Below are 25,340 nucleotides of genomic sequence, written 5' to 3' on the forward strand. Positions count from 1 at the left end.
TATCAATTTGTGTCATTCTTCCACAAGAGTAGGAACTCATCGTCAAAATCAGTGACTTTTCTCGGTCTCAGTAAAAACAGCACTCATTTATGGTAAACCCTCAATAGCTACTCTTGAAGCTGAGGAACAAGAAGAAAAACAAGAGTTCCTTTTCTTGAACTTTCAGCTTCTATTTCTAAATTCATCTCAGAATTCAGGGGGGTCCTTCTTTTAAAACAATCCAAAACTGTAGGAGTGGCGATGCAAGAAAAAAAAAAAGATTGAGCTGCTTGAAGTCCAAATTCCTGTGTTTATTCAAACCCACACACACCTTAACTCCAAGCACACACCTAAGTCTTCAAAGGCTATGTTGACTAGAATACCATGAATTCAAATCCCAAAACGTCATGACATTTTGTGTATAGATTTCTGGTCCCTGACCAAAAAGAAAAAGAAAAAAAACAGAGGAACGTCTCAGGGTTTGAAGTCACAGCTAAAGAGAAAGTAATGTGAAATGAAAGAGAGAGAGCATTACAGGAATGGAAATGGAAGGCAGAGGGGAAAATTACATTTTCTTTCACAGAGTTTATTTGTAGTTACTCTTCTGTAACATCCATTGCACAAGGATGAACTGTACTTGCAGGAGATGTGGATTGCAATGCAAGGTGTTTCAGGTTACGTAAGGAGAGTTGTTTCGGAAACAGCTGACAACCTCAGCAATCTGTTTTATCAACAGAACAACAATAATTTATAGTAATCCAGCAGCTAAGGCAGCTAAGATGGAACAACATTGACTGAATTTACTCTCCTACTAAAACAACTAAAGAAATAAAACAGGCAGCAGGGCAGGGCAGGGCAGACCATAAGAGAGAGCAGACGAATAAGGTGAGCACTCCGCTTACTAAGGCAGGTGCCAGACAGCAGTGCAGAGAGGGGGATCCAGAAAAAGCTAGACAGACTACCTGAGTTGAGGAGATAGAATCGGGAGACCAGGGAAGCCCAAACAGCTGGAGCTGGGAGTAGAGACCTAGAGAGAAAAGAACTACACGTGTTAGGAGGAGCTGTGAAGACCTACAGGTCATGCTCCAGTCTTCAGCTGATTAGCACGTGAATGGGAGGAAACTAACCAAGGCCAGGGAAAGAGCCACCTAGACAGAGAGAGAGAACAATCACCAAAGGTTGCATGGGACAGGGAATTGGTTCTGTTCCCCCAAGTCAGAGTGGAAAGATACCCAGCGATCATACAGGACCAGGAACAGGACCTGATCCTGGCACCCAGATCAGAAACCTCATAATATATGACTCAGTAGGTCTTGCCTTGGGAGTGGAGTAAAAATAACCTCAGGGTAATTGCTGTTCTGGTCCTACCTAACAAATCTTAAATGCTAGCCCCAAAAGGATCAAACCGATTCCAAGAACAGTGTCCCAAAACAAGGCCCAACAGTACTTGGAAATCAGAAAAGGAAATGAAATTCCTTTTCTGAAGGAAATCAGAAAAATCCAGCACCCAATTCACAATGTCTGGCAACCAATTGAAAATGATCAGGCATACAAAAAAAAAGTGGGAAAAAATGGTCCATATACAGAGAAAAATGAATCCATTGAAAGAATCACAGAAATGACAGAGATTACAGACTCAGTAAACTAGGACATTAAAAAACAATTCGAGGGGCACCTGGGTGGCTCAGTCGGTTAAGCGTCCGACTTCAGCTCAGGTCATGATCTCACACTCCGTGAGTTCGAGCCCCACCTCGGGCTCTGTGCTGACAGCTTAGAGCCTGGAGCCTGCTTCTGATTCTGTCTCCCTCTCTCTCTGCCCCTCCCCTGCCCATGCTCTCTCTCTCTGTCTCAAAAATAAATAAAAACATTTAAAAAATTAAAAAAAAATAATTAGATCTGTATTCTATGTGGCCAAAAGAGGTCGAGACATGGAATCTTTTTAAGAGACCCAAAGCAAACGCCTAGAAATTAAAAGAACGTTGTCTGAGATTTTTAACACACACCCCCCTACATTTCTTTCAGATTAAATATTACTGAAAAAAAAACAAAAGTTAAAGAACCTGAAAACATTGCAATAAAAGCTATCCCAAATGAAATACAGAGGGAATAAAAAGACTGAAAATATAAGCAGAGTATCCATGAGCTTAACATACATGCAGGTGGAATCCCTGAAGCAAATATGAGAGTGAGGAGGAGTCAGCACAGGCAGAAAAAAAATTCCAAGACATAGTGTCTGGAAACTTCCCAATTTTGGTAAAAACTATCAACTCACAAATCCCAGAAGCTCAACAAGCTCTAAGTAGAAATACATAGAAAACTATACTAAGGAACATCACCATTAAATTGCTTAAAACCAGTGCTAAAGTGAAAATCTTAAAAGAGTGGAATAAAAGGGACGCCTGGGTGGCTCAGTGTGTTGACCTTTCGACTTCAGCTCAGGTCATGATCACATGGTTCGTGGGTTTGAGCCTTGCGTCGGACTCTGGGCTGACAGCTCAGAGCCTGGAGCCTGCTTCGGATTCTGTGTCTCCCTTTCTCTCTCTCTCTCTCTCTCTCTCTCTCTCTCTCTCTCTCTCAAAAATAAATAAATATTTAAAAAATTAAGGGGCGCAGTCGGTTAGGCGTCCAACTTGGGCTCAGGTCATGACCTCACAGTTTGTTGGTTCAGGTCCTGCATCGGGCTCTGTGCTAACAGCGCAGAGCCTGGAACCTGCTTCAGATTCTATGTCTCATTCTCTCTCTGCCCCTCCCCCACTTGTGCTCTGTCTCTCAAACATAAATAAATGTAAAAAAAAAATTTTTAATTAAAAAAAAGATGCATATCTATGTAAAGAGACAAAGATAAAATGACAGCAGATGTCTCAACAGAAGTTTGCAAACAAGTCAGGAAAGTAGCATCTTTTAAGTACTCAAAGAAAAACTCAATCTAGAATTCTTTTCCCCAAATAGATATATTTCAAAAATAAGACAAAATAAAGGCATGCTCTGACATACATAGTCCAACTATCCATTACAGCCAAGATGGTCATGTGACCCAGTTCTGGGCAATGAGACCTAAGAGAAAGTCAAATTCGAGGATTTCCAGAGAAGCTTTTCATTCTTAGTAAAAGGGAACAGGGAGCTGGCACGGCTTCTTTTTCACTTTTTTCCCCCATTTGTTCCGTAACTTGATGTCCAAACCCAATGCCACCAATCACATACCTCTGCATTTTGTTAAATCTCTATCTGTTTAAACCACGATAATCTTACTTTCTGTTACTCACAAGCAAATGAGTGTCTGACTCATATTTAATTTTGAGCACAATTCTAGCCACTATAATGACTCAAATATATGGGGGTGGGGGGAGAGAGAAAGAGTTAAGAAATAGTCCCTGCCAATTTAAGATACAAAACAGATGAACATAAGGGAAGGGAAGCAAAATTAATATAAAAACAGAGAGGGAAACAAACCATAAGACCCTCTTAAATACAGAGAACAAACTGAAGGTTGCTGGCTGGGTGTTGAGTGGGGGGATGGGCCAAACGGGGAAGGGGCATTAAGAAGGACACTTGGGATGAGCACTGGGTGATATATGTAAGGGATGAATCACTAAATTCTATTCCTGAAATCATTATTACACTATATGTTAACTAACTTGGATTTAAATTAAAAAATAATAAAAATTTAAAAAAAAAAAAAAAAGTCCCTGCCAGTCTATCTTGTGGGGGCTTGTAGCAATGGAAGTGACCTCAGAGCCAGACATTTAGAAAGAATCCTAGACCAGAAGAGAATGGAATCCCTCTGACTCAAGTTTACCACATTTGTGGCAGAATAAGGAGTTCAATTCGTCTAAAAACTGCTTTAGTAGTAAATTAAGCCACAAACTTCAAATAGCCCAAGCAGGAGGCCGTCAGGCTTCTGGAAGCTCTGTCTTGGCATCTCCTACAGGATGGGCTACCTGACAGCTACCCAGCCCCCTACCCCCAAGGGGCTACCCAGCCCCACCCCAGCCCCCTACCCCCAAGAAGGAAGGCCAGAAGGAACTAGGTAGGGATCCAGACTTTGTTTCAGCCATGAGCTATGCTTCAGGGCAGGGCACCGGCTCCAGAAGGGATCTGGGGCACTGGATCAGGCAACTAGTAAAGCAGGCTAATTAAGAAAGAGCTTACAAGTCACCTTTTTTTCTTTTTTTACAATTTGTCAGTTCATTCTTAAGAAATGAAAGGTATTTTTCCCCTTCTCCAGGAGTGTAGCCAGGCTCTTTGGTTGAAGACCCTGGATTCCCCAAGCCCTTAAGGGAGGCTAAGTAATTGCAATTAGCAGCCTTTTTGTTGCTGAAAGCCAAAAAAAAAAAAACCACAACAACAACAACAAAAAAAAACCAGTAACTAATGATTGGGTTGGCCACCAAGAAGACGAAACCTGAATGGGCCCTTTGTTTTTCCTGTGGAAGTAAGCTGGATTGTGTGAGAAGAGGTTGTCTGAGAACGGGTTGGGGACCAGCACGGCGCTGAGGAGGGGTTAGGTGTTGAGGATACTGGTTCTGGATTCCGTCTGAGATTGCTTCATGGAGGGCCTTGGAGGCGACCGGTCTGCAGAAGGAGAGTGACCCCAGGAAGACTGAGAGGGCTGAATGTAGAGTCTTGGGAGCCTCAGTGAAGATCCCAGTGGCCGAGCGTGTTGTGAAGGGGATGGAGGTCCACACACTACGCGGGGCCTGGGCAGGGAGCAGTGGTCAAGGAGACTGGATTTCAAGCTTTCTGCATAAGTGCCTGGGTAAGGGAGAGGAGGAGGACCCCAAAAATCATCACTGTTGGACTTCTACGAACCCTTGACATGAGATTATTTCAGCATCTTTTCTTTTGTGACATACTGACCAAGAGTGCCTTTAAGATAGTCTTTCTTAGTCACTGAGGATACAAGATGAAGATATGGGGATGTCACACATAGGTCCTGCCCTTGTGGGGTTAAAAGTCTAATGGTGTGTGGCATGTTGGGACGGAGACAAGTCGTGGAAAGTACAATGAAGATCCAAACAGCCTCTGTCACAGAGGTCAACAGCAGTGAGCAGCAGTAGAGAAGGTGGTCAGGGAGGACCTCTAAGGAGGGAGCAGCTACCCCGAGGCTGTGGTGTGCGAAGGACCTTGTCTGAAAGGAGCCCAGAAAAGACCCTTCCAAGAAGGGAGAATTCCATGTGCCAAAGCCCTGCAGGAGGACAGAGTTGACAGAGACAGAGTTGCAGGCGGGCTGCAGTGGAGGAAGGGGGAATGGGGCAGAGGGAGGTGTTGGCCAGCCAAGCCTCCTTTATCCCAAGATGAAGCAGTGCTTTCTTAGCCACAGTAAGAAGTTTTGAAAATTAAAAACAACACTGTGACATGAGTCAAAAATGTCATGGAGGAATTCGCATGCCCTTTATTCTGTAAAAATTAGAGTAGGATGAATCAAAACAGAAGCCCAGGTCCACAGACCTGGCCAGCCTGGAAGAAGGAGGACGGGGCATGACTCAGAGGCTATCATGCAGGCAGGCGCCTGCCTGGGGCAAACTGGCCACAGAGTATGTCCCTAAGAGGAAAGTGAGCACATTTCGTAAGCTACCTTTGTTTGAGCACTTTTTATGCGCCAAGCCCTGTTCTAAATACTTCACGGGCATTATCTCAAACAATCCTCTAAATCAGCCATGGCACAATCTAGAAAATAGCTCGGGCCAGACCACTGGAAGTGGGACTTTCATACAGAATCCTTCTTAGAAAGGTCTTAAAAAAGCTGAAAGAACAAAAGGGGACTGTGAGGCAGCCCAGAGATTTCCAACAGCAGACACCATCCTAGGGCTGGAACAACAAAGGAAGATATTAACAGAACCAGGAGCCAGAGCAACATTTAAGACCAAGGAAAGAGGGGCTGCCTAGGAAGAGCCAAAACCACAGAGCTGCCCCTGCTGGAGGAGCCACCTGAAAAACGGAGGGACACCCTCCCTGGCTTCCTCCTCTTTCTGCCCTCCCACCACCTGCAAGCCCCTCCTATTGGCTGAAGCAAGCTGCAGAGAAGCCTAAGGAATGAGATTGCAGGGTCCACTCCTCTCCCAGACATAAAGTAGAGCAGGGAAGGATGGAGAGGGCATCTGAGAACAAACAGAAAAACAAGGGCAGCCCCATAAGCCAGGAAGGATTATTACCCCCATTGTTCAGATGGGGAAACTGATGCACAGCAAGAGCTTAAGCGAATCTAGTACCTGGTAGAACCCCAGTTTAAATTCAGATCTATCTGATTCTAAAGCACAAACACAGGGGCACCTGGGTGGCTCAGTTGGTTGAGCATCCCACTTTGGCTCAGGTCATGATCTCACAGTTCGTGGGTTCAAGCCCTCCATTGGGCTCTGCGCTGACAACTCAGAGCCTGGAGCCTGCTTCGGATTCTGTGTCTCCCCCACTCTCTGCCCCCCCCCCCTGCTCATGCTCTTTTTCTCTCCAGCTGTCAATAATAAATAAATAAACGTTAAAAAAATTGTTTTTAAAAAGCACAAACACGTAACATACATTTCAGCCAGCTTAGGTAAGAGCCTGGTAGCTAAGAATAGTCACGTCCCATGTCTGAAAAGCATATGTTTTAAACCCCACTCTATAAAACACTCAGATGAAGTTGGTTTAAGAACTGAGCTGTGAGTCAAGACACCAGTAGGCCAACCCTGAACCTTCTAGCAGAATGAGAACTCTGCAAGGACTTTGGAGCCAGACAACCTGGGTTCCAATCTTGGTTCTGCCATCTACCAGCTGTGTGACCCTGGGCAATCTATTTAACCTCTGTAGGCCTCAATTCTCTCATTTTTAAAGTGGATTTGCTCATGTCCACTTCCTTATTGGGTTAATTTTAGATAAAATGGAATCATGTATGCTGCAAGATTATTAGCACAGTCCCTGCTGCATGGTTAAGAGTTACTAAACAGTAGCTATTACTATGATTGGTAATAGTCTCCTCTTGCAGAGACTCAGGAGACAAAGGAGAGATCCTATTTGTTTGAGCTTTCCTGGCAAAGAATTTGTTCTAAAATCTTTGGAACTCATATGAACTCTTAAGGTCACTTTGTTCTGGAAAGGGTGTCTCTATATCAGTCAGGATGGGCTAGGTTATGATACAGTAACAAACATCTCAGAGTCTTAAGACAACAAAGTTTATTTCTTGCCTATGATACATGTAAACTACAGGTTATTATAGGAGCTCTGCTCATAAAGGACACTGAGGGAAGCTCTTTATTGACATGTACTTCCTTATTTGCTGAGGCCAGGAATGGAGAGTGGAAACCAGGTACTGGCTCTTAATCCAGACTTAACTTCTGTTCCCATTTCATTAGGTAAAGCATTATATAAAGCAACTGGGTAAAGAAATGTAATCCTGTCGTGTGTCCAAAGCAAGCTAACCAAACATTTATGAACAGCCCTAATGACTATCAGAACAACCTCAGAGAGCCTACTGGTTGGGCTAGATAAAGCAAAGTTCCCAATCTGGAATGAAGAGCTTTAGGAGCTTCTGACAGGCCAGCCCCATATGATATCATAAAAGTTTGTCTTTGCTGTGCCTTTGTTGCATTTATGATGACAGCATGTCGGTTTAGGAAAACTTTTTGTTCCTAAATATTTCTTAAGTCATTTCTCTGAAAATCACTCTTGGTTTTTGGAAGGTATTGTCCAAGGTGGTTTGTGGAGTTGTGAGACTAGCTGGAAACAAAGTACCTTGTCTTCTGGAAGAGGGATCCTAACGTGGACTAGATCATGAGTGCCCAGACTTACCCAGAGCCCCTCTACTATTGTACAACTTGATGTCAGATTATTGGATACTGATGGTTTGTTGAGCAAGTTCAAGCTCTAGGGGAAGGAGCAAGACCTTTCCTCTGCTTTCACAATCCCATGCTTCCTGGATTTCTTTCTCCCTACCTAGATGTTTTTCCTTGGCAACTTTTACTGGCTCAAAGGCCTCCTTCATTCTCTCTCCTTACTCTCTCCTCAGCAAACCAGGAGCCTAGGAGTCATTTTTAACCTCTTCCTGCCTCCAATCCAACAGTAACTTCTAGCAATTTTGCCTTCTAAATAGCTTTAAGCCCATCACCCGTTTACCTCCTCGCTATCTGCATTGTCCTAATGCAGGCCACTACCACCTTCCCTGGAAGGCACAAAACTTACTACCCGGACTCCTCATGTCAGCTCCCCACCCCCCACCCTCCCAAACTCCCCACACATCCTCCAGAGCAGACATTTGAAAATGCAACACTGAGCATTTCTAACACCCCCATTTCTCTGCCTGATCCCCACTGCAGGTGATTAAAATCCTTTAAATTGTTCCTTGCAGTTTTTAGGACAAAGGCCTTGGACTTTTAGGATAGGGACTTTTAGAAAAAAGTCTTCAACATGGCCTCTAATACCTGGTATTAAGTAACCTCACCACCCTTATCTTGCTAGTCTCACCGCCTCATCTTCTCTCACTTGCCCTTTCTCTCTGACTTTGGCTACACTGGCTGGCTTTCAGTTCCTTAAGAAAAATGCCTCTGCCCTTCTCTTTCACTGCCCTTCTCTTCCTCTGCTGGCAGTGGTCCCTACTACAACCCCCTGTTTTCTCTACAACTCATGCTTCATAACACAGTTCAGGTCTCACCTCCTCATGACAACTTTCATTGATTCCCAGACTAGGTCAGAACCCCTTGTTGTATGCTTCTCCCCCATGGGACTTATCACAATTATAATTGAAGACTCCATTGTAGAATTAGCCATTTAATGTCTGCCTGTCCCTCTTAAATTCTTGACTTCTCCCATTCCCATCTTGATTTCCTACCATCTAACAGTGCCTTGCACAAAACAGATGCTCAAGGTGTTTGTTGGATGTCTAAGTACAAGATGAGATTGATCAACTACTTAATAAAGGAGAACGTGAATGGCTGTTACAACTGTCAACAATCCTGGACAAGCATAACGTTAAGAATAGGATTCAAGGAGAGATCTATGAACCATAGAGCTTTAGGGGCTCAGGATTCTATGGGTCTTGGAGAAGCATGTATTCAAGCTTGGTAGAGAGGTAGGAAGCAGATTACCCATTCTTCTCCCACTCCCAATCTTTGGGTCAGAGGGGAGGGAACACTATGAATAAGGAGGCAAACATGCGTGTGCCCAGTACACTTGAAGGAAGGAATTTGAAAATACTTGAGAGCTAGACATGGCTGGAGATAGAATTATTTTTATTTGTCCTCCTCAGGATCAGTTTTTGTCAAAAAGGAAAAAAAAAATTCACAACGAAGGCAAGGAGAAGCGGAACTACTTTGCATTGAAAGTATTCTTTTTTCTAAGAGAAGAAAGTACATTAGAGCTTCATGTATTAAGTCTCATCAGGAAGAAGATTAATCTAAGTTCAATTAAGTCTCGATTTAGAAAACTTTTAAAGAAATTTAGTTTTATTACTTTTGAGGACATAGAGGCTCCAAGACTTTCCTTTAGAAATTCATTCTCTTGAGTGCTCTAAACATACTCCTTTTAACTATCTTTAGCTTTTAACTTACAGATTTCCCAACAGAAAAGGTTTTCAAAGAGTAATACCAACCCAGTTTCCAATTATCTAAATTACCTGGTATAAAGCAAAACTCGAATAAGCATAATAATACAACTGACTATGATTACTACCAAATCTTTTCTGACAGCCATCATATTATTCCATAAAATATTTGAAATGGATTACAAGGACGATCTCCAACATGAAAGTAAGATATTGTATAATAGGCTTTCCATAATCCAGAGTCACAGGGTACAATCCCCTCTCCTAGCCCTACTTGGTTAATACCACTGATTGAGCAGGTCACTGAGCCCAACCCTTCACCCAGGCTGACTTACACCTCACCCATTGCACCCTCTTGCACATCCAGTTCTGCTTAGGAGACGGCAAAACATGTGTCCCCTTTATCAAATTATTTTATAGTTACTTTTTCCAAAGGCTGTCAGTTCTGGTCCAGAGTTCCTACTTTACCTCTACAAATCATAGGCACATATATGTAAATTTAGCACGCATCCACAAATTGTAGAATTCCTAGCAACCATTATGGGTTACATGGGATTAAAGAAACCTTAATATCCACAATGTTGGTTTTCTCTAGGTTAATTATAAACGATGCTTTTAGAGGATAGTCTGTAAGCTCCTAGGTCACCTGCTCATTAACTATTAAATATATAGAATCTAGGTAAAGGGTGAATTATATCTAAAGCCCCATAAAGTGATCAAATCCTGGAATGAATGAAATTTTGACCTCCCAGAGATAAAGTTTAGTTAACTTTAAGCTCTACAGGGTCGTGGCATGCCTTATGTTCATGGCATGAATTTTTTAGTGGTGATAATAGTCACAATAAAATTATCTACTAGGTCAGTAACCCCATTTTATAAACCACAGGACGCTTAGACAAATTCTAATTAAAAGAGGAGTCAGCTGGGCGTCCTCTGCACATGACCTACAATCTGTTCTTATTCACAAAACCAGAGTGGCACATAAGGGAATCCTATTATTGATTAGGCACGGGCTTGAAGATTACAACACGGCCACCATTCAGCCATATCGGAAATGGTAATTATTCTGAACGATTAATTACAGCTTGACAAACTACATTATCCAGAACTATGAAGGGTCTTGGAATGTTGAATGCAAACTCAGTCTATGGTTTTAATCTCTCTGTGCCTCATTTTCCTCATCTGTAAAACAAGACTAATAACAGTATCTACTTTATGCGGTAGATGTGAGGATTAAGAGTTAAAATATGGAAGGCACTGGGACACTACCTGGCATGTAGCAGGCAATACGTAATGTTTGCTATTATCCTAAGAGTTCCTGAGAAAATGTCTAATCCCTTAAAAAGAGAGGCCTCATTTGATCCAGGTATCAATCCCACTTGCCTTCACAGGCCATAATTGATCAATGTGGTGTTTCAGAATCGCAGGCTTCCCCAGCTCCAACCCCAACAACTTCCCATTTCCAGTTACAAATCCACATAGTGTTTTCCTTCAATGACTATACTGCGGATTGTGTCACTAAAGTCTTGCAAGCCGTAGTTCCTAACTTTTTGGAGTCAGGGAACGCTGAGAGTCAGATGAAGCTCTAAATTCTCTCCCAAGGGGGCGGTGGGGGGGGGGGGGAGGCACATGTAGAAGTTTGCATTTGATTTCAGGGGGTTCATAACCCCCCCACTCTGCGGTCATTCAGGGACCCCAAAGTAAGACTCGGCGTCAGTTTGAAAGCATGGCTTGGAAGACAGCCACATGTGGGATCTTGTTCTTCTAACAATGTCTAAAGCAAGAGGAGACCGAAACACATTTCTGCACACTGTAAAGGAAGTACGAGTTACTATCAGCCAGCTAAGTACTTTCCAGTAAGGGGTTTTGGTGAGGATGAGGATGATGAAGAAAGGGGAGAATGAAGATAAAGGCAGACTTTTAAGTAGCTAGGTATGCAGCAGGGCTTTGAAACTGGGAACTGCAGCCTGGCTGTTCCTATTAGCAACTCGAAAGGCAGTTTGGGTAACTGATGATATCGACAGCTTTCTTTAAAACCTCCAAAAGGCAAAATATTATCACTGGGGCTCTTCACGCCTGTTCAATGATTCAGACACAAAAGAAATGCTAATTGTGGGATCTGAGCTGTGAATTCTGAGTGAGCCTAGGGACAAAGTGATTATCTGGTGGTCTTATGTTGCTGGAAATTTATTAGAGTGTTTTAAGATTACATTAACTGGTTTTCACCGTAAGTGCTCTGCCTGGAGAAGCATTAAAGGCTCCTGATAAGAAAGATTTCAAAGAGGTAATAGCATCAGCCAGAAGATCTTTTGGGTGAGTCAGGGGTACTGTAAGGAGAAAAGCCCAAATGAGGGGGCCGGGATCAGCTGGGGTGGTGGGATGGACTTGCGACAACCAAAAGCTTCCACTCTGCCAAGGGTCCCCAAGGTCCCTTCTCGTTTCTGGTTTCCAACAGCAACAAATGCCAGAGACCAAAGAGGAAGGATCATATATTTACAACAAATGTCGTAGAATGAGGCCAAGGACTTCATTTCTGCTCCATTATGGTCTCAGATTGCACCCCTGCCTCTCAAGTCTTCTCAAGACCTGCAAGTGTCAACATGCTGTTACCCTTGCCAACCTCTGTCATCCCCCTCTCCATCATCGCCCCAGTCCCCGAGGCCACCTGTCTTCCTGGACCATCCCAAGCTCATCCCCGGTTCAGGGACTCCTTACTCCCTGTCCCTGCTGTGGAGAATATTTCTTCTCTGGATATGCACATGGCTGATTCATTCTTATGTTTAGGTCTTAGCTTGGTTAGCAATTTTCTATTCCCTGCCTCATCATTTTCTTGTATGTCATCCCATTTGATTTTATTTACAGCGCTCATCACTATTTGATAATGATCTCTAGTTCATTTTCTTTATGCTGCCTCTCTTCTCCATTAGAACGTGAGCTCTCTGAGAGGCAGAACTGTCTGTGTCAAGCATTGCTGTGGCCCCCACCCCAGGTGTGGCACAGAGAAACCACTGGATATACATTTGTTGGCTAAAGGAATGAATGTTCAGGAATAGCTACTATTTATGGAGCATTTGTTCTGCGCCAGGCACAGGGCTGTAGTTTTTACAAATATTATCTCACTGAATTCTCACACCAACCCTGCAAGGTAGTAGGTATTTATCTATTGTACAGCTTATGTTTCAGAGAAGTCACATGCTTTTCCAATGTCAAAGCTAGCTTGTTACACGCTAATGAGTAACCTAGACCTCATTTGAACCTAGGCATGTTTGACCCCAACACTCATACTCTAAATCAGGAATCGGCACAATTTTTCTGTAAAGGGCTAGCTGGTAAGTATTTAAGGCTTTGGGCATATGGTCTCTATCACAACTACTCCATTCTGTAGTAGTATGAGAGCAGACATAGATAATACATAAATGAATGGATGTGGCTGTGTGCCAATAAAACTTTATTTATAAAACAAGTGGTGGCCAGGATTTGGCCCAGGAGCCATAATCTGCAGAGCCGTCCTTTAAATCATCAGTTGACATGTGCTATGCCAGAAAGGGGTTAAACAAAAGAGGGGGAGGGGAGTAAAAGAAAAGCATTAAAATGTGTATTCTGTGCGTGGTGAGCCTCGTCTTCAGATAAGAAGGACACCCACTTTCAGTTAAATTTTAATTTAGTTTAAAAAAAAGTGAAATAGGAGATAGAATTCTGGTAGGAAACAGGACTCTACTGATTGAACTTCTTGACTGAATTATGACCATTCTTTAAGACTACAGTAGAGCTTAAAGCAAATGAGTTATTCCATTTATACCATGGTTCCACTTACTGTGTAATGACACGTGATGCAGCATCATGTGAACATGATGTCAGAACCCAAACAGAACCACATAACCTCCCGTTGCAAGCAGGCCCCAAATGGTCAATATTGAAGGACCAAGTGCGGCAAGACACTCTGTTAAAATTCTTCCTCTTTGAACAATGAGCCTAAAACCCTCAGTCTTTTCTTCTCAAGCAAGCCCATGATTTATTGGCAAGAGGTGAAAGATAAGATATGAGTCACAGGTCTGAGACAGCCCAGAGAAATCTCTTGCAGCCTCGTTGGAAAGGGAAACGCTATTTGTGCTCAGTTATATAGTCATTCACAGTGGCTCTCGAGACCAAGTATCAGCATTAAGGCAAAAGATGAACTTACCAGGCCCTTGGGTCTGGGCTGGGAGGTAAGGGCTGAACTTTGAGAAGGTGGGAGATGGAGGGATGAAGGCAATAAGTGCTAGAGCGCTTGGTGGTATGTAAGGACCGGCTGGTGTAGCTGGAGCCTTGGGTGGCTAGGTACCCCCGCTCAAACCTTGATTTTCTCTAGGGCAGCCCTAGGTCATCAGAACCCCATTAAACAATATTTACTTCTCTCTTACTCTGAAGAAGAAATCCCTCTGAAAACAGCACATGGTACTTAAACCAACTGGTGCATTTTCCTCAATTTGTATGCAATTTTCTAAACTTGGCCATTAAATGTTCAAGCAGGTGACAAAAATTCAAACTTTAGTCAGTCTCCTGAACCTTCTCCTAGGCCCATCCATGCACCTCCTTGTAAAATCCAGTATTCGCAAGAATGCTAAGTCAGTTTAGCCAGAGCCCCAACCTTCGATATCTGATCAGGCTCCTTGCCCTCCACCATTCCCCAGGTGTTGTCTGACCACCCCAACCTGTGTTCAGGGAAGAATCATGTTAGGTCGGTTTACCCAGAGTCCCCCTTAACCTTGTTGTCTCCTTTTAGTACTTTTCCATCCAAGGCCCCCACCCTGTTTCTTGCCCATGCTGTATTTGGAGTTGAGTCCGGTCTGTCTTCTATACTGTAAAGTCCCCATCGTGGTGGTGCCTATACCTCTGGTGAGAGTCCTGAATAGTCTGCCATATCATGTTACAATTGTTATTGAGTAATTTCTTCTTTAATACAGGAAAGCAACCCCAGGACAGTAGAACCAGCATCTAGAGGGGAATCTAGAGATGTAAGATCTGCCCCAGCTCTGCCATTAACCTGGGTACCCTTCCCCCTTGCTTCCCCTTCTGAGCCTGTTTTCTCATCAGTAATGGAACAAGTCAATCTCATACATACGTTTTCATCCACCCAAATCCATCTTTTTGTTATGTAATACCTATCATATTTATTACTGCTTATAGTTACTCTTTAACATGACACATATTATTAATTAAAGTGGATTTCTATTGAGCACTTAATATTTTCCAGGATTCAGAGCAGTCGATTAAGCATCCAACTCTTGATTTCAGCTCAGGTCATGATTGCATGGTCATGAGATCGAGCCCCACATCGGGCTCTGTGCTGAGCGTGGAGCCTGCTTAAGATTCTCTCTCTCTGCCCCTTCCCTACACTTGTTTGTGCTCGCTCTCTCTCTCTCTCTCTCTCTCTCTCTCTCAAAAAAAAAATGACCAGGATTGTACCATATGCTTTCCACGTATTCTATTATTTAATACAACCTCCATATGAAGAGGGACCCTTATGATTGCAGACTTCTCAGCTATGACAGCCAAGGTTCAGAGTAGTAACATACATTTCCCAAGGCCAAACAGAGAGTGACAGAGCTGGGATTTGAGCCTGAACCTATTTTTTCCAAGAGTTACACTGTCTTCATGTTCTCCATAGCCCCTGGTCAGTGTCTGACCCGAGAAGAAAATACAGATTCAAACTCCCTTGCCTTGAACTGCTTACTACTGCACCATGATGCTTCTCACCATATCAGGCTACAAAATACCAACATGTGTTCCCTGGAGGAGGTGGTGTAGGAGCTCCCATGGAAGTCCAATGCAGGATCTTTGCCCCTGAGACACTCAGAACCCATGATAAAACCCATGGCCCAATCAGTGACCCAGGAGAAGCAGTGTTGATGACTCAAAGAGGAGGACCTGGGGCTTCCTCAGTTCCTTATTGTCACTGTGCAAAAGCAAACACAAAACAATGGCCTCTGCTCATCTCTGGTTATTCTCTGGAGAATCTTTTTCTTCACTAGGGAGAGGCAACTCCTTCAAAAATGCACCAAGTTAATAATCTGGCAATAGAAGACATTGGGGGTGGGGTGGGGGCTCTCCTTGAAACATATAGTTGGAGTTTTTTTTAATGTTTGTTTATTTTTGAGACACAGAGAGCAAGCAGGGGAGGGGCAGAGACAGAGTGAGACTGAGGATCCAAAGCAGGCTCTACACTGACAGCAGAGAGCCAGATGCGGGTTTCAAACCCACGAAATCTGAGATCATGACCTGAGCTGAAGTCAGACCCACCCAGTTGGAGATTTTCAAAAGGACATATCAGTATTGGCCTCCCTGGGGAGCAGATTGGGGGCATGTGGTAGGAGAAGGGTAGATTCCTAGAGATAGCAGAGCAAAGCTGATAATGGTTTGTGCAGATCTGATTCTCTCAGGGGTGAGGAAGAAGAAAGGAGAATGAGGTTAATTACTGAATGTCTACTATCATCTAAGGTCTTTCATATACACTAAGCATCAGGTCCTGACAACAATGTATAAGGTTGATGTTTTATAGATGAGGCTAGTAAGAGTCCAAATAGAGATTCTCTCTTTTCTTCATTCTACCTCAGTTCCCCTGTAGACGCCATTCTAGCTCTAATTCAGAGTTTCATGAAGTAGATGGCACTTACTCAATGGAATAGCTGTACAAAATACTGAGGCTACAAAACCTAATATAATGCCTAGCTTATGGTAGGTGTTTGATAAAACAGAATGGATTAACAACTCACTGTGGCTTCAGAGACGGAGGTAAATATAATCTGATCCAATAGTTCTCAACTGGGGATGACTTTGCCCCTAGGAAGACATTTGGAAGTGTCCAAATGTCTTTTGCTCGTTACAAAAGAGGGGAAGAACACCACTGGCATCTAGTGGATAGAAGCCAGGATGCCGCTAGGCATCCTACAAAGCACAGGACAGTCAGCCCTTCAGCCAAAACTTATCTTACCCATAATGTCGCCAGTGCCAAGGTTGAGAAATTCTGATCTATTCCAACATGGTTCACAGGCCATGGTTCACATGACCCAGGGAGACAGATGACTTGCCCAGGGCCATATAACTGAGCAATGGCAAAGCTAGGATGACAAACTTCCCTAAGCCTTCTAGATTATTCTCTTTGGACCTCAGGCTGCTGATCAGCCAGAGGGCTGCCTGCCACAAGAAGGGTGAGTTAAGCGGAAAAGACTGTGTTGGCCAAATTGCCCAGGCAAACCAAATACAATTATGCAAGGTCAAATGGACCATGCCTGTTGCTCCCCAGACCCTGACTAAGCAGCCAATGGAGGTTCCAGAAAACTAGGTACCAAGGCTTGGAACACAAACTGCTCACTAGAGGTCTTTGATGCCCACCATATGCCCACTTCTTCCTTTTTGTAGGGTTGCAAACCAAAACAGAATTGTCAAGTCAAAGAATTTTCTTCTAATAATTCAATAGGCAAGTTGAAAAAAAATGAATGATTAAGTGATCATATTAGGCCCAGGTAGAAACTGCCAGAAATGAATTCTCTCCAAAATATATCAGGCATTTGCATTATTGGTATCACAACAACAATTTTTTGACATCTTATGTGCCAAGAGATGTGTTTGGTCCCAGCAGAGAGATAGACAGAAGTAGAAGAATGTGTTCACTAATAGCATACACAAGGCACACCCTTGACCTCAAGAAGCACTCAGTCCAAACATGAGAATCTCCTTTGCAATTTCCATCACAAAGTAAAACCAACATTGCAGAATGGTAAAGCAAAACCCTCCTTGCAGCTAAATTATCTAATGGGGCGCCTGGGTGGCTCAGTCAATTAAGTATCTGACTTTGGCTTAGGTCACAATCTTGCGGTTCTTGAGTTTTGAGCCCTGCATCAGGCTCTGTGCTGACAGCTGAGAAAATCTGGAGCCTGCTTTGGAATCTGTGTCTCCCTCTCTCTCTGCCCCTTCCCCGCTTTGTCTCTCTCTCCCTCTCTCTCTCAAAAATAAATAAATGTTAAAAAATTTTTAAAAATAAATTATCTAAGCCTAGCATGAATCACTTATTTTAAACAATGGTTAACAGAAATGTTCAACCACAACCGAAGAGATTGAACTTTGCCATTTATATTACCAGGATCTGGCTTGCCTGATGGGCATTTTCTTCTGTCCATCAAGCTTCATGGGGACTTCCAAAGCCCAAACCATATCTAAAATGGCAGGATAACCTGATGTACTATGGGACTTCAATGAACTATACCAGATCCTTCGACTCCTAAAAGGCTGCTCCAAGCCAGACTGGCATCTTTTCCAGCAGTTTCTAAGCTGCATATCAATGGAAGCCGAAGATCTGGGTTAACACAACTCTCAAGATCACCTTTTATCTTGAAATTTCAATGAAAAATTAAACATCCTGATAACACTGAGTACGAATTGCTTTTATTTCCATTGCAACTACTTTCTGAGACGGATAATTCCCCTTTAGATTTTCATGAGTTTGGCCCAGAAATTGGATACTCAAGGCATTAAACATACAGCAGCCCGGGACGCCAAGAAAACAGGAGCGTCCATTTAAGGATTTGGCCACTACAGCCAGCTAAGTGTCTTGGGGAAGTGAGTTGAATTTGAATACAACAGCTCTGCCAGTCTGCCACAGACTGGGAAATCAGACACTAAGAAAGACACCCCAGGGGCTCCCGCTTGAGTTTGGACATAGGTGTTAACCTTGGTGACAGGCAGTTTGTTAGGCAATGCTTCCCAGACTTTGAGCTATCACAGTGCAGTAAACAATGGATCCTAACTTTTTTTTCCTGCCCGATGGTAATATTAAAATTAAATTCAACCTGAGTTGACATCTACAAACACCATCCTTTCATAAATGAAAGAATGTTTCAACATCTCGACAGACAGACAGACAGGAGAGATAGCCTCTGAATACACACAGCTGTACTAAAGACTGGCTATTCTGTCCTTAGTTCTTAAGTCACCCTGGATTGGAAAAACGTCATAGGCCAGCACTCATCTGCAGTCTGGAATATGGGTACTGTGAGGAGCCACTGGAGTTGCTGGGAGAAGAATTGGCTTGTGACCCAGATGGAACAGAGAAGATGTTGCAGGATAAGGAGAGGGAGAGGTAAGGGTAGGATTGGAGGGACTGAAGTTGCCCTGAGAATAAACCTCGCTGCTCTTTCTTTGGTGGCAGTCTTCCACATGGCGATGTTACCCTAAGTTGCTTGATTACTCATCTCTTCCACTGGACTTTGAGTTCCTTGAGAGCAGTGGCTGTGCCTTGTTGCCCTGAGTCAAGGAGCCAGTTAGTCGTGGGGCAGGCCTGGTGGTATAGCAAGGGAGATTGTGAAGGAGCAATGGCAAAGCACCAGGAACACACAATGCTGCTTCATGAACCCGCACAGTCTGACGACTAGAGGGGACATTTCTATTATCTAATCATGCGTGCTGTTTGTGGCTGGTGCAGTGGACGGGGGGGCCCCACCTCCAACCTACCCACAGGCTTGCCCTGAGCATCATCCCTCAAGATAATTAAAATGAGCCCCAAGGGGAGTGTGATGGGGGTTAGGGCTGCTGCTGCCCCGGGAGGTGCCAGGGGACTCCCGAGTAAAGGCTCAGCTCCTCTCCCAAGTCCCCAGAGCTGTCTGGGCTGAAGCAGGGCTGGGGTGTGGAACAGCCAGCCTCCAGCCTGCCTGCCTGCTGCTTGATCCCACTGGTACTGCCATTGCCAAGTCAGAGAAGAGCTCTCAGCCCCAGGGTGTTCCATTTTCCCAGACCCTTGTGCCTCACAGTCACTTTTGATTCGGAATTGACAGAAAGAAAACATCAGCCACACTGTTACTAAGTAGTCCGCCCCTCTGACCCCCCCATTTCCGCCCATGTTAAGATCCACAAAAACTGCTCTTCCCTGCGGAGAAAGTCTAGCTCATGGGGAAAAGGATGTTTTCTTTTGAAACTCATTTTGGGTAGTTTTGGATTTATTTATTTATTTTTATTTTATTTATTTTTTTTTTTTTGTCAACCTGACTTCTGGCAGGGTGTTGAAGCCCAATGCACAGAGTCAACCTCAGCTAAACTTCCCACCAGACCCACAGGGCAGGTTAGAGAAAGGCCGAATGCAAAGCTCAGTAAGTAAAACACACAGAGGCAAGGAGAGAGGATGGGGTGGAGAGAGGGTTCCTGTCGCCCTGCTGCTTGAGAGATCAGGAGTGATGGAGTATTTTCATTAGTACTGGCTCAGCAGGACAACTTGGAGCCCCAATACACATCTGAAATGCCGCTCGTGGCTGCAGAACCAGGCTTCCCCTTGGCAAGATTAGCAAGGCTACAGGTTCTGGGGACCAAATGGTGAGGGTGGGCTTCCCACTGCAAATATCCTGCCACTTTCCTTTTATGACCTGTTGGGGAGAGTTTGCCTCTGGGTACAACTTGCTATTCCATGTCTCTTTGGAAATGCTCTTGGGGAGCCTGGGTGGCTCAGTTGGTTAAGTGCCAGCCTCTTGATTTAAGCTCAGGTAATGACCTCACAGTTTTTGAGTCCGAGACTCCCACTGAGCTCTCTCTCTACTCCCACCCCCCCCTTTCTCAAAATAAATAAATAAACTTTAAAAAAAGGAAACGCTTTGATACAACATATTATCTATTGCACAGCATTTCTGATCCTTTCTCAACATCCATCTAATCTTTGACTCCCCAACCAAACAAAGGTTTTCAAATCCTGAGTTCATGTGAAGACAGTTATGTCCCTTGAGATATCAAATCTACAGCCTGCCTTCCCACCATCATTGCTCCCTTAGGCATCGCTGGCTAAAACCCGTCCCTGGGAGGTCCTACTAAACATTATGGACAGTAAGCAGTAGGTGGGGATTGGTTAACAGACAGCTGAAGGCAAGAGTTAGGCCCCAGGTAAGGAAGAAGAGATGGAAAGAGAGTCGATATGCCCTTGGAGGTCAAGGGGACAGGGTCCCCCGTGGGGAAGGTGGGACAGAATTGAAGACCATTCTTTCAGGAGCCTGAAACTGATCATTTCCTTTCAACACACTTGGCAAGCTTAGCCTTCCCATCACCTCCCAGAGTTTCTGGCTTTGTCTGGAAAAAATGCTAACCAGTTCTTCACAAGAGCTGTCACTAAGTCCCTGGCCGCAGGGCTCACAAAAGACACTGTGTGCAGTGCAAAAGGAACATGGTGCTCCTGGGGGAGGACGCTGAGTGGGTGGGGAAGGGGGCAGCCTTGGGAGCACTCATGGGCAGCCAAGGAAGATGATGGGCCCGTCCCCACATCCTCAGCTCTCTGTTCCCTGCCCCAGCCTGCCTGTCCTTGGAATTCCACCACCAGAGATGATTGTCCCAGGTGGGTTAATCATCCAGGCTGGATGTGTAGGAACCTGGGGGACAGGACAGAGAGAACCTATTTTCTGTCCCTGGGAAGGGGCTTAGGGATTTCTGTCTGGTGGGAGTGACCATAGGGGAGTGAAGATGCTGAGCTCCAGCTGGGGAAGAGAGGGAGGCACTAGAGAAAGGGGTTTCTGGGAGACGGAGTTAGCCAAGCCTTCCCCCTGGCCTTCTTGAGTTTGGACTCAGACTCTCTCTATCCATGGAGATAGCTGGGTAGAAGAGTACTGGACAGGAAGTCAGGGGAGTCTCCTTTAATCTGACTCTGTCTTGCTATGGAATTGTAAATACCAGAGATGGACAACTCAGCCTTAGGAAGCATTCGGTCCACCCCCCTCACTTTATACTCACAGCCTCTGAATCCTAGAGAGTTACAGGTGGTTGGCCAGGGTCACACGTGCTGAGCATTCTTGCTCATGATGGCGTGTTAGGTGCTCATATGCTATCGGTTCACCAGGGAGGTCTTGCCTGACGAGCTTTCCTCCCCTACCTAAATATGGTCCTTCTTTTTTTTCTCATCACAAATGGGAATGACTTATTTATTTGTGTGTGTGTGTGTGTGTGTGTGTGTGTGTGTGTGTATGTGTGTGTGTGTGTGTGTGCGTGTTTTGTTCTTGTTTTTGTTTTAATGCTTATTGTCTCCTATTCAACTGTAACTTCCACAAGGGCAGGGATCTTTCTCAGCCTCATTCTCCACTGTTCCTCACACATGGCAGGCACACACCTGCATTTAGTGAACAGAACATCTCTATTCTCAAAGTAACAGCACCAGGGGCATCTGGGTGGCTCAGTTGGTTGGGCATCCGACTTCGGCTCGGGTCACGATCTCACGGCTGGTGGGTTCAAGCCCCACATCGGGCTCTGTGCGGATGGCTCAGAGCCTGGAGCCTGGATTCTGTATTCTGGATTCTGTGTCTCCTTCTTTCTCTCTGCCCCTTCCCCACTCATACTCTGTCTCTTCATCTCTTAAAAATAAACCAACATTAAAAAAAATTCAAGGTAACCACACCAGAGACATATGATACCCATTTTACAGATAAGGAAACTGGGGGTTAGACAACATAAAGAACAAGTGGAGAAAGCAAAATTCAGCAGTGGATCTGAATGACATCCCTTCTCCCCCCCCCCCCCCCCCCCCCCCGCCCCCATGCTGTACTACTTTTCTAAGAAAGGTTTTCAGATTTTGGAGTTTCCCTTAAGCTGGAGGCCTTGGTTTAGGCTTTTTGGCTGTGATGTTCTAGGACCAGATGCTCCCAAACCAGTCCCTGGTCTTGTGAAGCTCGGGGCTAGATTGTGGTCCAGGCAGGAAAGATAATGCTGAAGATCACATAGCAGTGAGGAGGTCCCCACTCAGCAACTGGAGAAGCAGACAGTGAAACAGAAATATCTGCCTGAATTCCAGAGGGGACCAGTCACCAGGAGGCAGTGAGCCCAGAGCTAAGTGTTTATGAAACCCCCTGGTATGCGGGTATGAGGCTGGATACATCAGAGTCTCAGCTGCTGCACTTACCAGCTTGGGAACGTTAGTTCTCTTAGCCTTAACTGGTTCCTCTAAGACATGGAATGATGCTAACCCCCTCCCTCACAAGGAGGGTGGATGAACTAAGGCAGGGAAAGCCCTTAGCACAATGCCCGATCTACTGCAAGCATCCAGGCAGTGTTAGTTTCTATAAATGCTTCCTTCAAGGCGGGACCAAATTCCTGACTTGGAGCCCCTCTCAGTCATGAGGTCAGAGCCCATAAGTGATTAAGACAAAGGTAGGTGAGAGGCTGACGGAGAAAGCAGATCCTGACAGAGAGGACGTAGCTCAAAACTAAAGTGAACTCAGGTCAGGGTCTGTGCCCATTTCCTACCATATCCTCAGAAACTTGCGCACAACCTGCACTGTGGTTCATGTGCAGTAGGCTGAGTGAAAAGGTCCAACAGAGCAGATGGGAGAGTGGCCTAGTGTTCTATTCATTACCCCGCTATCATTCATTTTTCACGGATTCATTCGGCACCAGATTGGCATTGTGGCATAGGAGTGAAAGCATGGGCTCTGAAGTCCACTGTTTACTAGGTTAACTCCTTTCTTTTTTTTTTTTTTTGGTGGGGGCGGGGAATGGAGAGGGAGGGAGGGAGAGAGGGAGAGAGGATGGAGCATGGAGCCCAATGTGGGGCTCGATCCCACCACCCTGGGATCATGAACTGAGCCGAAATCAGAAGTTGGACACTCAACCAAAGGAGCCACCCAGGTGCCCCAACTTGTTTCTTTATGCAGTTCCCTTGTCTGTTAAATGGGTTGACACCTCCCAGTTTGAGGACTGGGTTAAAAAGCCTAAGAGCCCTCGGAACAGTGCCAGGCAGCTAGAAGGTTCTCCGTCAGTGTTACCTGTTATTGCCAGTAAGAGTCTCTTGGGTGCCAGACACTGCTGGGCTGGAAGCAAGGCCCCTGGCTTCACAGAGCTGCCAGTGCGAGGGAGTGGATGAGGAAACAAGCCATCATGAGACGACACGATTGGGGGTTCAGTGAGGTGAGGTCCAGGGGATCCTAACCTAGTCCCAGAGGAAGAAGCTTTACTCAGAGACCTCACTAATCTGTTGACTTGGCCAGAGCAGGGGGCAGGGAAGGGAGGAAGTGCTCCGAGCAGAAAGGGTAACATGCAAGAAGGCCGCCATGGTGGGTGCAAAGAATGAGTGTCCGTGTGGAGAACAGAGATGGGAGAACAGTGAGAGAGGAGGAGCAGACTCAGGCCATCCGGATGATGGTAAAGGGAGAAAGTGCTCCCAAAAGAGCAGGAATAACCAGGTCCAGGAGGTACAACTCCCTGCTCTGGGTTTGACCTCCCTCTTGCCATTTCCCTTAAAATTGTGAGGGGGGAGGAGACTGACTTTGACAAGCGCCTCAGACCATTACCCCAAATAGTCTCAGGAAATCCAATGGGGCCTCTGCCAAGAGAATCTCCCTCCCCCCCCCCCACGCCCCCCTCCCGCAGAGCCGGTTTGCAGGGCGGGGAGTGGGGGGGGCAAAGCCAGGAAAACAGCCTGCCAAAACTGACACAGCACAAGCAACCCAGGTACAAACAGTTCACAATGAAGACAACCTGGATGGAAACATGTGGAAATTAAGACAACCACCACGGCCAGAGAGAGGAAATGCAGTAATCAAAAATGCACAGCAAAAAAAAAAAAAAAAAAAAAAAAAAGAAAGAAAGAAAGAAAAAAACCCAACAATTTTAATGCTGATTTACTACGAAAGCATTGTTTTCCACCCAAATAAAATGATGTTTTCCTTGTCTTGCATCATATCCTCCCCTCCTCGGGCACCTCCAGCCAAATGTAACAATTAGAGGGGACGTTTCCATCCTCTTCCCAGGTGGGTAAATCCCTGCTGGCATCATGTGGAGCCCAGAGCCCAGCTTGCATTCTTAGCGAGGAAGCCCTTTGACTTGACCTCTCAGCCCAAGCGCGGAAAACATCGCCGAGCTGGGGCCATGAGGGGCGTGAGAACCGAGAGTGCACATCACACACAGATCCCAGGCAAAGGGGGAAACAAATTCTCATAAATGAGATGCTCGGCCCCATTCTTCTCTCTGTGGTCAACATCACAAGGATTGGTGTCACCAAGCAGAACCTTCAGGGGGCCTTGTCCCATTTGCAAATCATATCAGACAATGTTTCAAGCTAAAGCCACCAGATTCTCATAATGCCCAAAACCCTACTGGGACTTTGGGGTTCTGAGCCAGGGGGAAGGATGACAGACATACCAAGGGAGTGGACAGACCTCGAGAAAGTTTTCCCGGGGAGCAAAAGCCTGCAGATGTGAATGATACATCGCGATCACGCTCACGCCTCTCTCCAGGTGCAAATAACTCACACCTTGGCCTTGCCTTTTGTAGAATTTCAAGATTTCTTTTTTCTTGCACATCCTTTTTCCATTTCCTTTGACTCTCCTGCTCTCCACTCTGCACCCCAGACCTCCACCCCTACCCCCTTTTCGAATGCCATGACATCCTAGGAAATTAGAGACCCCCCCCCCCCCCCTGCCAAATTACCTTTAATACCTGTATCCTTGACTCTGTGGTGTTTAAGGAATTATTTTCAACCAGCTGATTAGCAAAGCTGATGGAGACTCTGCAGAACACAGCCCCCGCCTGGGTGTGGAAGTGGACAAAGCTCCTCTGGGTGTCTGTTTGTATAGCTGGAGACTGAAGGACTTTGGGTGTTCTGTAGTAACCTCAGAAAAAGTCCCTAGGCAGCAGTAAACTCTCCCAGCATGGTTTTGAAACACCACAGGAGGAGGCCTCTTTAATCAAATAATAACTAGTCGGAGATAAGGCCTGCTAGTCTGAGCTCAGCCAGCCAATCAGCTGCTTCCTTCCGACTGCAAGGACAAACAGACCCAGGCTTCTGGAGTGAGTTTCAGGGCTTGTTATAATTTAATGATTCTGTGGGTGGTGTCTTCTTGGCTTAGCCTGATGAGGATTTTCT

At 45.1% G+C, this 25,340-nt stretch overlaps 1 protein-coding gene across 3 annotated transcripts in view; it reads right to left on the reverse strand.

Annotated features, from left to right (window-relative positions):
• Window positions 1–25,120, reverse strand: part of GPAM (glycerol-3-phosphate acyltransferase, mitochondrial) — a 61,885-nt gene extending 36,765 nt beyond the window's left edge. The window contains exon 1 of one of the 3 annotated variants that reach the window (XM_042908222.1): window positions 24,914–25,120. The gene's annotated coding sequence lies outside the window, so the exon portion shown is untranslated. Of the gene's footprint in view, window positions 1–941; window positions 966–24,904 lie in introns of those variants that run through there. The other 2 variants (XM_042908221.1, XM_042908223.1) reach the window with 2 other exon arrangements.
• Between the last annotated feature and the right edge of the window lie 220 nt (window positions 25,121–25,340).

The sequence above is a fragment of the Panthera leo genome, chromosome D2 (genome assembly GCF_018350215.1).
Source record: "Panthera leo isolate Ple1 chromosome D2, P.leo_Ple1_pat1.1, whole genome shotgun sequence".
Lineage (NCBI taxonomy): Eukaryota > Metazoa > Chordata > Mammalia > Carnivora > Felidae > Panthera > Panthera leo.